Raw genomic sequence first — 17,609 nt, 5'->3', positions numbered from 1 at the left:
CGCTCGAAAGCGGAGGGCCGCTCGGTATTCCGCGCGCCCGGCAGCCAGCCAGGGTGAGGCCGCAGCCGGTCACGACCGCGCCGCCCGGCCAACCAGCGTACTGGAAGTAACCACCTCCCAGCTATCTCCAGAGCGTCATAAATCTGGATTTTGGGCAGAGAATGACAAATTTTAAGCGCGATTTCAGGCTCTTAGTTGTTTATCCCTTTCGCAATTTCGGTTTCCTCATAGAATAGATGCATGACGTCAACGTTGCCACAAATTCCTCTTCGTTATAAAAAGGACAGTTCTATACCAACCCATGATTCCTTTCTTAATATGGAAATAACATATTATGTTCTTTAGCGAAACAAAGTACCGAGACTATTCATTCCTTTTTTCTGGCCAGAGCTCACAGAAAAACTTCACCAGAAATCGGTCGTAAATTTGAGACTTCGTACGCTTCCATGGAGAGGTTTTTCCTGTTTCCACCTTCCAAAACCGAAGGGAAACGGGAGACCGAAATGACACCCAGATTTGTGGCTAAAATTGCCAAGAACTGGCGATAAGGACCGCACGAGGAATTCGTATGTAACTGATTTTAATGTTTTTACGCCGCTTAAGACCAATTTCGAAACATTCACTTGGCTGTTTTTGTTGCAGCACTCGTTAAAATAGCTGGGATTACTAGTTGGGGGAAACCTTTCGTTTCTAGTTCGTCGTAGGTGTCAAAAAACGGCATTGTTGCAGGCTTGAAATGGCTCAGTATGATTTACCAATTGTGCAGAAGACTGAAATTACACCAAGTCTGTGATAGTTTTCCCCCCAGTCAACTGGTAATTAAAACTTAATGGCATTCGAGGCTGCCAAAAAATGTTGTTTTTTTAGTGCGAGCGATCCCTGCACAGCTCATCGAGATATTAGGCGGCACAAGTGGTTTATAAGACTGCGGTGTTGAGAATGAGTGAGAAAATGTTTTAGTCCGGCTATTGCCAGTTTGTCAAAATTCAGTATTGTGGGTGGAAAATGATAGCCTTTGCGGAGGATTTTGGGCCCCGGTTTTGGTTTCTTTTCGCAATTTCGGCCTTCCATTTACGGATATCTTAAACTTGTTGATTTCGGTCTCCGTCGGGGTTACGCAAAGGCACTTTGTTCTCCATGGCACGTTTTACTAAGGTGATTTCGACACATTGACCAACTCTGAACGCCACATCACGTGTAGCTGTCTGCAGGAAGCTTCGTGGAAGGATTGAAACTTGACTTCAGACAGATTCGGACAGCACTGGAAATCACAGATTGAATCCAGAAATGTTCAGGATAGACACAAGCTGGATGCAGCAGAGACAGAGCAAATTAACGTATATAAGTAGCACCCCCTTCTAACTTTGGTATATTATATATTAATATATATATATATATATATATAATATATATTATATATAGATAGATAGATAGATATAGATATAGATAGATATAGATATAGATATAGATGTTATTATATATATATATATATATTATATAATATATTATGTGTGTGTGTGTGTGTGTGTGTGTGTGTGTGTGTGTGTGTGTGTGTGTGTATATATATTATATTATAATATATATATATATATATTATATATATATATTATATATAAACTGACTATAGCAAATGTTTGTTTTCCAAGAAAGAGAAAACCGCATTGTATGGTGTTGTGTGTTACGTGCCGGCATATCCACTGGTATTGGTGTCTATCAGCACATCGAGGTGGTAAAACCGCTTGCTGATTAGGAAGCAAAGATTAAAGGATGGCAGGATGGGTTTGGATAGGATGTAAGGACGAGAGGCTAAATGTAAGGGACGGGACGAGTTTGGGACAGAATTGTGGGGCCCGGGGCCGTAAATCGCCATCGTCAATCGTCAGCCATAAAAGGCGCTACCTCAACAGATCGGAATTTAATGATAAGTCTCAATGGATGAAATCAAATTAAGCATGAAAACTGATAAATGGTAGAGTGTTGATTCTGCCTGAGTTTTATCATCGCTTTCCTGATCAAAATAAATCGAACGAAGTACTTATCTCATGTTTAGTTTTGAAAACATTCTATAAATGCCTCAGCATTTTCGTGAATCTTGAGAATAGCTTACTAATCAATGTCATAAATCTTAAACTTGGGAAAAATTATGTGAAAAACCAACAATCAAAAACAAATTCGGTGTGTCATGTAACCTTGGTAGCAACGTAGACATGCCACCTACATTTAAGTTTGTGGCAACACACTTAACCGTAAAAATTATTAAGCACGTCTGTAAGTGCGGTTGAGTGACGCCATAAAACCTTAATCATCACTATATTATCTGTACTCCGCACCTGCGACACCTGACACCTGACACCTGACAATCACCACAGGCGTCAATTCTTTCGATGAGGCCTCGAGGCCTCGGCCTCGAGGCTAACAGTTAGCCTCGATCCCGTCATCATTCGGGCGGTCTATTGGCTTTCATTCTCGGACCATGGAACTGTCCTATCGTAATCCCTCGGATAGATTGCCCAGCTTCAAATGACTTCGGTCCAGATTGACCGCGCTCTTTGGATTAAGCTGGCGATGAATTTATTTGGAGGTGTAGGAAATTGTTTTCAGGGTCTAGCCGACCGGATTGCAGCAACTGTCACTCGTCGCTCGCGAGCAGGGGCCAGGTGCAACAGTCCGCTCGCGGTCACAGTGTCAGCAGGGTTTGGAGCGCCTTCCGGCATATATTTGATGTCATTTACGACACTAGGACGGCTGCTGCAGTTTGACGTCACTGGGCTGCGTGGTAGATTCCTAACCCAAGGACATCCGGATTGACTCCAGAGAAGCGTGCAACACGCTCCGCCGCGCGCGGCGAGCCGCTCTGCCGACGCGTAACCTGGCGCCGGTCGGGTCAGGGCCCCAGGCGCGGTCCGGCTCCGCTCGGTCGGCCTGTCACCGTGGCTCCAGGCGCGCTCTGGCCCCGCTCGGTCGGCCTGTCACCGCGGCTCCAGGCGCGCTCTGGTCCCGCTCGGTCAGTCTGTCACCGTGGCTCCAGGCGCACTCTGGCCGCTCGGTTAGTCTGTCACCGTAGCTCCAGTCGCGCTCTGGTCCCGCTCGGTCAGTCTGTCGCCGTGGCTTCAGGCGTGCTCTGGCCCCGCTCGGTCAGTCTGTCACCGTGGCTCCAAGCGCGCTCCGGCCCCGCTCGGTCAGTCTGTCGCCGTGGCTTCAGGCGCGCTCCGGCTTCGCTCGGTCAGTCTGTCACCGTGGCTCCAGGCGCGCTCCGACCCCGCTCGGGCAGTCTGTCACCGTGGCTCCAGGCGCGCTCCGGCCCCGCTCGGTCAGTCTGTCACCGTGGCTCCAGGCGCGCTCCGGCCCCGCTCGGTCAGTCTGTCACCGTGGCTCCAGGCGCGCTCCGACTCCGGTCAGTCAGTCTGTCGCTGTGCGGGGCCGGAGCCGAGGCTGGCGGCCGACGTCGGGCGCGACCCGAGGCAGGCCGCCTCACCGCTCAGCACCGACGGCCGCTCCCCGCACGCCACCGGCCTCGTCCCGACCGGAGGCGGGCGGCCGTCGCCGACCGCGGCTGGGCGAAGTTAGCGGTCACCTACCACTGGGCCAATGCCATTGGCGGCTACAGCGTTCCAAGACGGAACGGTCTGCTGCGCCAGTGAGCGCCGCTGATTTGACTCTGGTCTGGCGCCTCTGCCGGTCAGCACTGATTGATCGGTCCGGGCACACTGAACAACAATATTGGCTGTATCGGTGTTGTACCGCCGCTGTTGGGTCCATCTGAGCGAGGCCATTATCGTAATCCCGTGTGCTGCGCCACTTTGGCAGCCGTGCGATAACAGCCTAACGTGAGAAGCACCATAAGTATCCCTGTATCAGAATGGCATGCGTATACGGCGTAACGGTCTGCCAATCCATTTAAAGGGCATCACCGGCGTGTCGGCAAAACTCTCTCCCATCCCTACCTTTGCTGAACTCCGTTCCACCGTTAGCGCATCGTGGGCAGCTAGAGACAGCTGACAGCGCACACCAGACGTATGCCCGTGGGCCTGATGATGAGCTCGGGAGCCTGAACGCCATTCGTTAAGCGCCAAACAGCGCTTGTTAACCCATGCTACCATGTTACACCTAACAGCCGCAGCCAGTGTAGCGTGAAAGAAGAAGACAAATTCGCTTTGCTTCTGTACTATACACGATTTTCTCTGACTGTCAGTAGATTGGAGAAAAGTGATGCCGCGCAAACTGTTCCCACAAATGCAAGCATTAAAAAACTACGCTTGTCTTGAGCAAGGCGGCGCCAGTATCTAAAACAAAAGCATTGATTGCCTCCCGTAGGTTGGGTTTTCTTAGGGTGGGGCCGTTTAGGTTGGAGTTTCTTTGACTGGGGTTTCTTGGTTTGGGTTTTTTAGGTTGGTATTTCTTAGAATAGGGCTTCTTTTCGCCTTCTTTTTTGAGATTTGTTTTCCGCAGATGCTATTCAAATGAAGGATCCATACCACAGTGTATTGCGTTTTCAATACGTCGTATCATATAAAACCATTACCATTAATGAAAATAAAGAGATGGTTAAAGAATGTATCACAGATGGAAAGACGTGGCAATATACGCATTATAACTGATAGCGAATGGGAAGTGGTTGGACATCGTTTGTGGATAGGTGGCGAACTGAAAACAGAAGATTCCAAACGCTGGGTCCTCCGGCCTAATCTGTCAGCGAGTCAATCGTGCTGGGGTCGTCTAGCATTACTCTGGCTGTCGGCCGGGTGCAGCTCGTTACACTCGTGATTATCAGCACCCTGGCTGTCCGCCGGGTGCAGCTCGTCACGCTCGTGATCCATCAGCACCGTGGCTGTCCGCCGGGTGCAGCTCGTCACGCTCGTGATCCATCAGCACCCTGGCTGTCCGCCGGGTGCAGCTCGTCACGCTCGTGATCCATCAGCACCCTGGCTGTCCGCTGGGTGCAGCTCGTCACGCTCGTGATCCATCAGCACCCTGGCTGTCCCCTGGGTGCAGCTCATCACACTCGTGGTCGATCCCACTGGCTGCAGCTTGTCACACTCGTGGTCGATCAGCACCCTGGCTGTCCCCTGGGTGCAGCTCATCACACTCGTGGTCGATCCCACCGGCTGCAGCTTGTCACACTCGTGGTCTTGCTCGTCCCCAAAGTGCCCGATGTTTTAACCTCGGACTTATGGAAGGCTTCGCGTGCCAGCGACCAATTTCGACGGACTTGATCCGATGGCTTTCTCCGGTGAGCGAAATATGGCCACAAAGCTTTTTCTGGCTGGTTTAGTCGATTTACGGTTTTAAAGCTATTTGAGTTTAAAGTCGACGTTGGCTAAAAACCTAGCTCCAGCACTACCGAGGCGCACTGCAATCAACATCTGATCGACAGTGGGCACAATAACTTGACTTCTGTTACTTTCAGGTTTTCGAAGCTGCAAACAAGACGTTCTTCCCGTAGTCTTCTGGCGGGTTTGTATTTCATTCCCACAACGGCCAGCAAGTTAAGCCGTGACGAGATTTTCGAGGGAAGCAAATGCAGCCAAGCTGACCAGTTTAGTGGATCGCAGGACCACTTATGGTGTTTGGTGCCGTCGATTCGCAAAAAAACGGGCTCTTTAACGTTGGTTGCGTCATACTTGCACATTGATACATACTTTTTATTGATTTGTAGTGACATTGGTCGCATGTACCATGTACTGCGCGTCCCTGTCAAAGTGTTACATAACGTCACGTTGAGCTGAAAGTCCAAAGTAACGTTTTCAAGGGTATCGCTTTCGAAAAGGCAATGGAGCAAGCTTTCCAGCTTTATGTGTTATTCGCTACAAGTGTTAACTCTTCTTTGAGATGAAACATGGTTGATGGTTCATTTGTGGCTATATTTGTTATTTGTGCTCGTTCCGCTCGTTGGTTTCCTAAATCTCCCGACAAATCTTGGGGAATGGTCAGATTCTACCGTGCGTTGTAATGCAAATGCCAGAGTTCCTATACTAGTGTGGCGTTGCCAGTCGCACTCTGGTAAAGCTACTGTATGTATGTGGATACCGTGTGTGCTTTGTGTTCCGTTGTCCATGCGTGCTGTGTGCCTCGTTGGAGCCCCGCTTCCCGTGGTTTCTTCACAATTTGCTTACCCAAATCAGCACTACTGATGAGCGCAACGGCTGAGCATGGGCACCGCCTTGGTCACGGCAATTTGCGTAGCGACGCGTGCGGTTGCTGCAGGGGACGTGATCGACGGCCATCTTTCACGATCGGATCGCCACATCATGTGTGTACCGATGTGGAGCGTACTCAGAGTACAGCCAGGTCTCGACAAACCGACCAGATGTGTCACGTGTGATCAGCGTGGCTGTTAGAGCCGCTGTAGTACCTGGACGGTGCCTGGAAGCCGCGGTAACTGTAGTCGCGGGATAATACTCGTAGTCGTCACCTATCGCACAAGGGTGTCAGATCGGGCAGATGTGCTTAGCTAACTTCTTTCCTCAATTTTGGTTTCAAAACTCATCATAACTTTCGTTTAAACGTGTATTTTTGGGCCCAGCTTCATCTGTAATTACTTGACTGACACCAAACTTATTTCGGGCCGCATTAAATCAAGAAATGTAAAAAACGTAATGCACGCAATGCAAAGATGTGTGTTTCCAAGAATCGGAAAAATCCTAATACATTTTTTGTACAAAGTACGCTTTCAGAAGAAAAAATAATACGGCAAATTTTGCAGTGCTGCATTTCCAGTGACTGCACTGACTCCGATGCTGAGCGTGGCCGGTCTGTCGCGTAAGAGAACCACTTCAGATGTGCCGGGCAACCGCCAGCCTACGACGTAAGAGAACCACTTCAGATGTGCCGGGCAACCGCCAGCCTACGGCGCAAGAGAATCGCTTGAGGTGTGTTGGGCAACAACCAGCCTGCGGCGTAGGAGAACTACTTGAGGTGTGCTGGGCAACAGTCAGCCTACGACGTAAGAAAACTACTTGAGGTGTGCTGGGCAACAACCAGCCTGCGGTGTAAGAGAACTACTTGAGGTGTGCTGGGCAACAGTCAGCCTACGACGTAAGAGAACTACTTGAGGTGTGTTGGGCAACAACCAGCCTGCGGCGTAAGAGAACTACTTGAGGTGTGCTGGGCAACAGTCAGCCTACGACGTAAGAAAGCTACTTGAGGTGTGCTGGGCAGTAGTCAGCCTACGACGTAAGAAAACCACTTCAGGTGTGCTGGGCAACAGCCAGCCTGCGGCATAAGAAAACCGTTTCAGGTGTGCGGGGCGACAGCAAGTCTGCCACCGAAAACAAAACAAGTGAAGTATATTTAGCGACGTGAGCGAATTACAAAATTACGAAGTTAACAAATTACGCACTTAGGGTCTTCGTCTGAACAGTGCAATACAATTTTTCAGCGCGGAGCGTCTTCATCTCATTTTAATTGACTTTTGCCTATGTGTACGCACGGCAGGCACTGCCAAATTTTATCGTGCTCGTGTGGAACATTTAGTTCGAGTCAGCCCGTGCCCTCAGTGGCCGTCCGTAAATTATATTACCATTGGAAAAGGAGGGGATTGATAGTGGGCAAAAAAGCGTAACAAGGAGGGATGGGGAGGTCTCTTACAGTGTAACGTTAAGCCCAGGTGTGACGTTAAATTACGTTGAAATCTTTAAACAACGGCTTAAAACCCCAAAGTCAAATGTTGGCTTCATTACATGACAGGGAACACGCTCGTCATTTGCTCTACATTTCTAGCTCAATCGGGGACCAAACAAACACTGCTTCCTTGGGACGCTACGCTTAACACAGCGTAACCACGGGAGGTGGGTTTTTGCCCAGCATAGCCAGTGCGTGACCAAGGGGAGGGAGGATTTCAATGATAAAAATTCCTCCCTAATTTATGGGCAGCCCCTCTGACTGCCACCAGCCTTTTCTGAACATAGTGGGTAAGAAGAACACGCCGACAAGGATGAGCCCAGCATGTACTCTTAACAGCAACCACGCTTTAACTAATCTTCAATTTCCAGAAAACCAAGCCTGAACAAGGACAAATTCTGGCATTTCATCATTCCGATACCCACGTGGTCTCCCTTTAGACGTGGTCCTGCACCTGACTCCTTCCGCTTCACTGGACATGGGTCTGCGAGAGCGCTCGAACCCTGGCCATTCACTGTGACAAGAGAGGGTCTAGTGCTGCGTCGCACGCTGTGTCCTGACCATTCACTGTGACAAGAGAGGGACTAGTGCTGCGTCACACTCTGTATCCTGACCATTTACTCTGACAAGCGAGGGACTAGTGCTGCGTCACACTCTGTGTCCTGACCATTCACTGTGACAAGAGAGGGACTAGTGCTGTGTCACACTCTGTGTCCAGACCATTCACTCTGACATGTGGGGGACTAGTGCTGCGCCACACTCCGTGCCTGTTCGTAGGACGGCACGCTGGTGGGGGAGTAGTGCTGCGCCACACTCCGTGCCTGTTCGCAGGACAGGTGGGGGACTAGTGCTGCGCCACACTCCGTGCCTGTTCGCAGGATGGCATGCAGCCCAGGTTTGGGCTCGTCTGTTACTTGCTATCTTTTAGAAGAAATGGCGTAGTCCTAGTGTTGAACCAAACGTGCATAGCTTTAGCTTTTTAGTTTAGTTATTTTTGCAAACATCGCACTTGGATACCCTACGGTAATCGTGGGGCAGGTATTTTGGAGCCAGGCATGAATGGTCATCTCCTCGTAGACCGGAATCATAACGAACGCTACAAGCTGTTTTAGAATATTGATGGTAAGCGGTCTTTCTATACAAGATATCGGATAGCAGAGCCGGTGGTTAGCAGCGACATTCGCTTAGAAATCTGCATTTCGATGACGAAGAGACATCAAAGAGTAACGTGTTGAAGGTCTCTTGACTCCGCTACTCCTTCCCTGACTCTACTCATCCCCCAGTCGCACTCCTGACACAGGCGTTCGCCGCCCCGGGCCGACTGTCAGTCTGCAGTGACGTCATAGGAAGAGACGTGACGCCCCGCCTCACCTGGTCCCTCAGCTGACCCAGACTTTGCCCTCCCTGACGAATGATCCACAGTTGCCCCTGTCACACTACCAAGACGCCAACCGGCCTCGAAAATGAGAATCGAGGAGCACGGATTCGCAGAACGGGTGCCCATTTGCTTCGTGCAATGTGTGTGTGTGTGTGTGTTGTGTATGTGTGTGTGTGTGTGTGTGTGGGTGTGTGTATGTGTGGTGTGTGTGTATGTGTGTGTGGTGTGTGTGTGTGTGGTGTGGTGTGTGTGTGTGTGTGTGTGTGTGGTGTGTGTGTGTGTGTGTGTGCTGTGTGTGTGTGTGTGTGTGTGTGTGTGTGTGTGTGTGTGTGTGTGTGTGTGTGTGTGTGTGTGTGTGTGTGTGTGTGTGTGTGTATGTGTGTGGTGTGTGTGTGTGTGTGTGTGTGTGTGTGTGTGTGTGTGTGTGTGTGTGCTGTGGTGTGTGTGTGTGTGTGTGTGTGTGTGTGTGGTGTGTGTGTGTGTGTGTGTGTGTGTGTGTGTGTGTGTGTGTGTGTGTGGGTGTGTGTGGTGTGTGTACCCTTTGCGGGGGGGGTGTGCGATGCTGTCTATCTTTGTGACCTTCTAACGATAAACAGGTCATTGGCCTAATATAAAAAGACAGAGGAGACTTGAAATTAGCTCGTTGCAGTTGGGGGCTTGTTTGTTGGACCGTGACTAGAAGCGAGCACTGGTGGCCACGGAAGGATCCGGTGCAGGTGAGAGAACTGCTTCCAACACAAGTGTTTTGAATGTTCAGCCATGAAATAGTGATATGGAATAGCAGTGTAAGCAGCCGGTTTGCACTGCCGTCTGTCAGCGACTCGCGGTCTCTCTTCATTTATTATGTTACCTTGAAAAAGCCGTGCCCATTCTCACATAGACTACAGTGCCAGCCATTGGTGTTGCGACGTTTTGGGTATTCTGGTTGGTAGGATGCGACTTGAAGTTACTACGTCGCCCGTACCAGGTATTTGAATGGCTTAAAATTAAGGAAAAAATCCCTTTCCGCGATGGAACGGGTGAGGGAGGGAGAGGCGACCCACTTTCAACAAGACATGGGCACGTTTCCCCGGTTGGAACAGTGACGGTCAGATTCCTAATACCGAATAATGGGCTCTTCCTCCAGAGCAGACTTTTCTATTTCCAATCTATCCCGGTCGGAACTGTCCGACCTTCGTGGTGGGCGCTAGCGAATTTCGCGTCAGGCTCCTCGAGCTAATCGAAACTGAGCTACGAACGAAGCTGGTAAATCCTCCCAAATTATGTCAGTGAAACTTACCGTAAACTCCATGACTACCTCCTGTGCTCTAGTGTTATCGGATAATGTGCTGTGCACGTGACTTTTGCGCAGTCAGCTTTGATTGAGGTAGAATGTGACGCTATAATATAGTTGCACATAGAAATGGTGAATTCATGATGATGAACTGATCGCACACAGAATTGATGTTATGTCTCAATCAGCACCAAACTAGTGCTGAACGGCATCGGCGCATCCGAACAGAGAGAAAATAAGCGCAATGCGTGTGTGATCACTCAAGAACTGTTCAAGAAATGCAGCTGAAAGAACTTTAATATGATCGTGTTGTTAGGTCGACGGTTTGCTTGCTGTTGTATTCTTGATTCATGTTTAGGTACGCTTAATTACTTACTTCTTATTTACTTCACCGAGTAAAAGATAAAGTAGCAGTAAATACCCTCTCTAATAAATAAAGTACCTATAAGCGTTAAAAACGCGACACATGGCGAAATGCATACTTCAAAACTCACATGTGTGCCGGTTATAACTTCTACCACAAAAGATCCTGGAGTACCGTTTCCAAGATGGGACAAGATAGAGCAGCGATGCGCCGCCCTATCTTACTACTCTATACTCTCTCCGGTATTGTGGTACCGAGGGAGATGTCAGCAGAGAAGAATGGACCCGCGCGGGACAGAGGACAGGCTCGAAGACATCACGGAAGGATAGCTGAGGATAGTATCAGGGACAGACCAAGTCGTAATCACAGATGGCTGGACAGAAGATGGAATCTAGGCCACACTGGGGCGTAATATAACCTCGGCGGTCGGTGCCTCCCAACAAACAATTAACAAGAAAGGGGTCAGACTACAGGATTGCACAGGGGACAGCGCTGAGTTTGGGCACAGAACAGAAAAGAGGATTGCGGAAAAAATGAAGACAAAGACCACGATAGCAATGTCAGGAAGCAGCTCGGAGGATAGCGCAGAGTCTCTACCCTCTGGCATACATTATGGCGTGGCGCGAGGCAGGCACGCGCAGCACACCAAAGCGCACACTCGTCCACAGGGCGGTAGTGAATATCCTCAATGCGTCACTGTTTGGCTACGTCATCGTATCTTCCACAACGTTGAGAGAGTCAATTGATGGCCGTTATGTCTTGGGGAACGCCAAATATGAGCTATTCGACCAACATATTTTTCTCGGCCTTGATCGCTGTATGGCTTTACGCCATGAATGCCAAGGTGAGGTTGAAATACCCTCCCCGAAACACTCTCCCCATTTTTGCGGGCCTGTGCCCAGAAACTAGAAGAGCTTAGATTTTAAGAGGGATGGGCTGTGAACTACACAGAAAGGTTTTCACGATGGCTATTTCAATTCAAAATCCCATACTAAGGTCGAACAATGTCTTTAAGTAAAGGTAGCAATTGTATGACATGTTACAATATATGTAATTACGGGTATTAATTTTTAAGGCTTGACTTTTGCGGAGTAGTATTAACGTCGCGTATACGTACTGGCAGTATCCGTTATATAGAAGCACTCCTGCCGGTAGGAATTTTTCCCGTGTCATAAATGTCATGGAACCTTTTTTCGTATCTCGAGGGTGACTGTCGCTTGGTGCAGTAAAGAAACGTAACGTGACTGATATGTTTGCATTGCCAATATATTTGGTGATTCACAACATTGAACAATGGACGGACTGTTGAAACGAGTCACGCAATAAATGCAGTCCAAAACAAGCAGAGTAATATCCAAAGCTCAGATCTTAGTTGTTGTACTTCCAGACAGCCGTACAGCCGCGAGGGCCTCTGCGGTGGACCAGGATGACCCTCGCCAACCGCCGGCAGACGGGTGGGGCGGCCCCCGGGCTGCTCTAACTTCGCAGCACCTGCAGGCATTAAGTCAGCCAGTGTCGGATCAGGCAACCCGACACACATCCACGGCTTCTACAGGCCCTGTCTAACGTGGCAGAATCATTTCAGTACTCTGGCTTCGCACCCGCTCGGGGTGAATGACACGAAACGTAACACACACGTGATCATCAGTGTCTGGATCTTAGTGTCTTCGTCAGCATACATGGGAGCGGAATAGTCGATCACCAACATCCAGAAGGGCCGGCATGGCTCTGACCTGTAATGGTGGCAGAAGGCTCTGCACCTACCGATGGGGGAGTCCGTTGTGGCACCGACACCTACCGCATGTGCCGACGACCCTGTGCATGGTCCTCCTTTGAATAAAATACTCTGCAGAAAAAGGAGCAAGGGTGACACGGACGCCCTGCTGGAAACATCGACGATGCCCGTCGTCCACCATCAGCGCAGTGATATGACTCCACTCGGGCACAACCACTACACTCGGCCCGTCGGTCCTCGTTGTGGCCAACAGCGGTCAGTCCCCAACCACATGGGGTCTCACCTTCACTAGCGGTGAACCCACTGGCAGAAGGGAGCCATCTCTCAGCGACCGCAGCTCCCGCGGGACGCCCGACGCAGTGGTAAGTAACAGTGGGTGCAGGTCCGAAGTAATGATCGGCAGGTTCCGATCCCGCCCGGAGGACTACGCATTGCAACGGTATTACAACTTTAACTTAACGTTTCCGGACCGGTGCGACATATAACTCCACGTGGTGGCAGTTCAAAGATCACTCTGGAGAAGTGGCGCACGTGTCCCGTCGTCGGGTTATCTGGAGGCTTTTAGGTGGGAGATTTCACGCTTAGACAAACATAGAGTGTGAGCACGAAGCAATGACGATTTATTTAAGTGGGGTCATTGCCTTCTCCGAAACGCGCGCCTCGTCTCGGCTGGGTTCCGTGGAGTGCCGCACTTCCGCCCTGGGACACGGGCGTACACCAGTTCGAAGGTCTGACTGTGGTGGCAGTGTTGGCGTGGCTCCGTTGCCGGCGGCTGCTGCTGCGCCTCCGGTGTCGGCTGTGCAGGCGTCGGCTGTGCACCAGGCGCCGCCCTCGCCCGATCCACCCCTGCTACGCTGGACACGCTCATGCCGGTCCCGGTGCCGGCCGGGCCCACGACCCAGCTGCAGCAGCTGGGGCTGGCCGAGATGCCGCAGCACCTGACTACCGGCAGCGAACACCAGCCAATGCCAACGACATGAGATTCGCAGTCTGCTCATTATCGAGGAGAAGCCACTTCCCTCCCCCTCCCCCGAAGAGCACGTCTGGTTCTTGGGCACGTCCTGCTCTTCCTCATCGTGGTCCGTCACGCCGAGCGGTGCGCGCCTCTCGGCTGTGGCTGCCGTCCAATGGACGAACTGTGTCCTGCGGATGACGGCGGCATCGCGCCCTCTGCCGGCTCTCGTCTGCACTGTTTCGGCCGTCTCGGCGTGGAGCCGGCGACTGTGCCACCCGGGCCCGTCAGATACTGGCGCAGCTCGTCCAGGTCATCCCGCACCCGCACCACGTCTACCAACCGGCTACTGCACACCCGACACGGCTGTAGCCTGGCCGACCTCACTGTTGGCGCCGTGCCGTGTCACGACGTCGCCGTCCTTCAGCCGCACGAAGTCGTTCAGCATACGGCACGAGGTGTACGGCTTGGCCGAGAGCGAGGCCGCCTCCACCAGCGACACCGCGCTCCGAATCAGCCCGTCATGGCCCGACCGGCATCAGTGGCTCTTGATGCACGGGAGTTCTCGCCAGACCCGACTGCTTCAATGCTGACAGCCGAATCAGGCCGGCGGCCGGCAGGCGACAGCGGCGGGCAGCCGGGCCGCCGTCACGGCTTGGTCGGCTGCTCGCCGCACTCGATGCCGCTTGCTGCCCCACTGCAGCGGCCCGGCAGTAATACTTCAGCATGCACCACTGTATTCGCCGCCGCCGCTAATCTCTTTCGTTGTTCATTCAAGCCTCTCTGGAACAAGAGCAGAGCAAAGCTCCATAAAGCGGGGAAGCCCGGTGCCAGCGGCGAAAGAAGGCACACAAACCGTTCGCCGATGCACAGGAAAGCGCAAAAGATTACTTTAGGAATGTTTTTGTCAATGACCAACGCCACAACAGCTGCCGCACTCAGGCAGCGCCAACTAATGACGGCACTAGCGGGAAACCAGACCGCAACAATACAATGACGTCACGCAACATACAGCAACCCAACCTTTCAATTCAAACTCCATTCGCTTGGTGGCAGCAAGCGCCACCCATACCAATGAGTTACACCTTCCGCCGCTGGTGGCAGGAGCATCGGCGGGTTGTGTATACTGAATTGGCATGGATGTCTGAATGCGTTCAGTTGGTTAATTAACTGACATACTCCATGGCAGCTCTCATTATTGCCTTATCATTTTTCGCGCCAACTTTGCCACAAGTAACAGCCATGACTGATTAATCGTCCTGACAACGCCGGTGTTTCATTCTTCCTGTTGGGTACCGCTGTAAGCTGGGTCTGCCCCGTGGTGCTCGGGTGGTTATCGTACGTTTGACTATTCAAATCCTGTTCGGTCTTTTTTCATCTACTCGGCATTAACACATGCGTATCATGAATGTGTCGTAACTATTCCGGAGATGGATTAATTTCGTGAACAGTTGAACTGCAGACGAACGTGACGTCACGACGTCGACGCAAAATCAAGGTGCGGGAACGCTCGAGATGCACTTATGTGCATCTCGATGTGCTAAATGCAGGTTTTTATGGGGAACGTCAAATCTGCTTGCTTTAATTTGCGTCTACATGTCTTCGTCCACCTGCCTTTAAGCCTGCGGAAAAATTTGGTCGCAAAAAAAGATCTCCAGCCACCTGGGCTGCTCTTTTTAAAATGAGACTGACTCTTTGCGTGTTTGTTGTTATAATTCATCGCACAAAAGGACCCAGTGAGAGCCAGCACTGCCTAGCTCAGTACACCATCGATTCGGTGCTATTCAGTGTAATTCACGTTGTATTAAATAGAAGAGCAGTTACTGTGTTCTTCAGGAGGTGCCTACGCAAGTCAGGGCCATCCGATCCCGTGGTGATGTAAATATGTGCCTGATGATGGTGTCCCTTCTCAGATGGGACACTTTGTCGACATTCTGGCACGTCTGCTGACTGAAACGAGCGGCTGGTCGCTGGTCGTACAATTTACATACTTATTTGTGTAACATATTACCGAGATAAAATGGCAAGTGACTGCTATTGTTACTTTGCCCGTACACATTCCGTGCGCAGGCGCTGGGAGGCGTTGTTGGTTCTCACGGAATAGGACGCACTATGCGTTGGCCGCCATGATCAGCCAGGGAACCCATTGCCGCGGTCACAGACCGACACTGCAGACGTACGGCGGCTCCGCCCAAATGTATAGGGCTAGCTAATAAAAGACCGGCTATTAACCGCTAACTAATGAGATCAAGCTTGACGGCCGGCGTCGTTGGCAGTTTAGCCAATGACAAGACAGCATGGCGTCAGCGATCCGCAGCACGGCGGCCATTGGTCAACAGCCTCGGGGAGGCCAGTTAACGCGCTGCGGGTCTCGGGTTCGTCTCGCCGCTGCTGCAGCATTGCCGTGTGTTCACTATCGCCGTGTAGTCGTGACTGCAGCATTGTCAGATGTGTGCGACGGCTGCACCAGTGGCGTCGGGCCGCCAGCGGTCGGACGGGACGTAGGTGTGCGGTGTTCGGTGATGTGCGGCCAAGGGACGTTACACTTTCCGTGCGCGTGCGACTAACGGGCGGCCCGCAGACCAGCACAGGCGACAGCAGACCACTGTCTGCGGACGGGTCGGTGACACGAGCGTCCGGACCAAGCACCGGCCGGCCACAGGCTCGCCCGCCAACCGGGGGCGGCCCAGTGCAGACGCTCCACCGGCGGCCAGCTGGGACGCAGTCAGGCCTCGCCAACGAGCCGCCTGTCAGCAACTGACTGCCGCACAGCTCCGGCTGCTCAACACGCTGCTCAACATGCCTCTCCCCAGCCAGCTGCCACTCGCAGCACACGGCTGCCGCACGCGCCGACACAGCACGGCCGTCTCTCTCGGCACTGCGGCAGGCACGTACAGGCACGTGGCGACACGCGGCGTCGCCAGTGGGGTGCGTACGTCGGTGGGTCGGTGACACGTGGCTGTGGCGTGCGGGACGGTGGCGGCGCACCTGACTGGGCAGGGCCGCAGCACTGTGGCCTGTGTGATGCTCACTGTGGCAGGCTCACCTCATATTCCCTTTTCCCATTCCCTCAGACGGAGCGGGCCGGGCGGCAGCGGCAGCAGGTCCTGCAGATACCGACCTGCCGGCAGAGCGTGGGTCGACATCAGCCACCGAACGCTCACGGCGGCTGGCTCACACAAACACCGGTCACCGCAGCACTGGGTCGTGCGCTCCGTCTTCTTACCGCGGCAACCCAGGCGCCACGTGAACAAGCGACCGCCGGGGGTGCAGTGCAGCAATGGAAGGTAACACGGTCATCCAGACGGTGCAACGTTATATGACGTCACCAACAGCGGTCCAACATCGCCGAGGGTAACAGAGGGCGGTGGGTCAAAATAGCGGGGTTAAGAATAGCCGCCTTTGGAGGCACGTCTAACGCAAGCGGTGCCGGCTCAAATGTCCCCGGCGAGGATACGGTGCGATGCACTTTCAACGTGCAGTCACTGCTTAGTTAGCTGACTCCGAGCTCAGCCGTCGGACCAGACTTGGTGCGACAATTCCAGCCTCCGATAAATAGCCTGGGGCGCATAATCAACGATCCCACTGACGGAGCGACGGACGCTCAGTTCGCTCCATCCGTCGACACAGAGGGGAGCGGGTACGACATCCACCTACCGTCGACCTCGAGTGTGACGTCACGATCCGGGGACAGCTGACGCAACAGGCTGTATACCAGGGACCTGGTCCGGCGTAGGTCAGACAACCACCACAGTACCGTCAGCGACGGACAGCCGAGCACCAGCCTGCAACAGAGCACAGCACAGGTCACGCCCAGAACACCGGCACACGGCGGAACAAAGGGCACGCCACCTACGTGCTCCGTGGCGCGTCACGCGCCCCATCAACTGTTCGCCAGCGTCAGCAGACGTTAGCCTGCGAGGCTTCCGCCGCCGTAACAGCGGATGCCGCCCCCTGCAGGCGGCTCTGACTGGACGGATGACGCGGTGGGGAGCCCGGTGTGACGTCAGACCCCGTCCCGGCCGTAACGCCCCGGGCACATGGGGCTTGCACCACGTGACGGCCCTAAGAGCCGGACGTACAGTGCTGTCTCGTGGTGAGCTCAGCTGCAGAGGAGCGGACTCTACGGCCACCGGTATGGGCCGGCACAGGGTCACACCTACGAGGGGATGGCGACGAGGAGGGGACAGGACGAGCACACCGCAGGGAAGGGCACAGCCTGGTTCATTAAGGCTGCAGTTCACTGGCCGTTCAGCACTGGCCCGTCTTTGGCCAGGCTTAAACTAC

The 17,609-nt window shown here is 52.6% G+C and overlaps 1 long non-coding RNA gene across 1 annotated transcript; it reads right to left on the bottom strand.

Annotated features, from left to right (window-relative positions):
- Positions 1-13,587: 13,587 nt before the first annotated feature.
- LOC119099298 (uncharacterized) lies at positions 13,588-17,095 on the bottom strand. The gene is made up of 3 exons (XR_005094336.1): positions 16,980-17,095; positions 16,369-16,443; positions 13,588-14,105 (listed from the first exon to the last, which is right to left on the bottom strand). It is a non-coding gene; the product is annotated as an uncharacterized LOC119099298 (long non-coding RNA).
- Between the last annotated feature and the right edge of the window lie 514 nt (positions 17,096-17,609).

Source organism: Pollicipes pollicipes, unplaced genomic scaffold (assembly GCF_011947565.3).
Source record: "Pollicipes pollicipes isolate AB1234 unplaced genomic scaffold, Ppol_2.1 Scaffold_4740;HRSCAF=5597_pilon_pilon_pilon, whole genome shotgun sequence".
In the NCBI taxonomy this organism is placed as follows: domain Eukaryota; kingdom Metazoa; phylum Arthropoda; class Thecostraca; order Pollicipedomorpha; family Pollicipedidae; genus Pollicipes; species Pollicipes pollicipes.
This window is presented reverse-complemented; position numbering and strand designations above follow the sequence as displayed.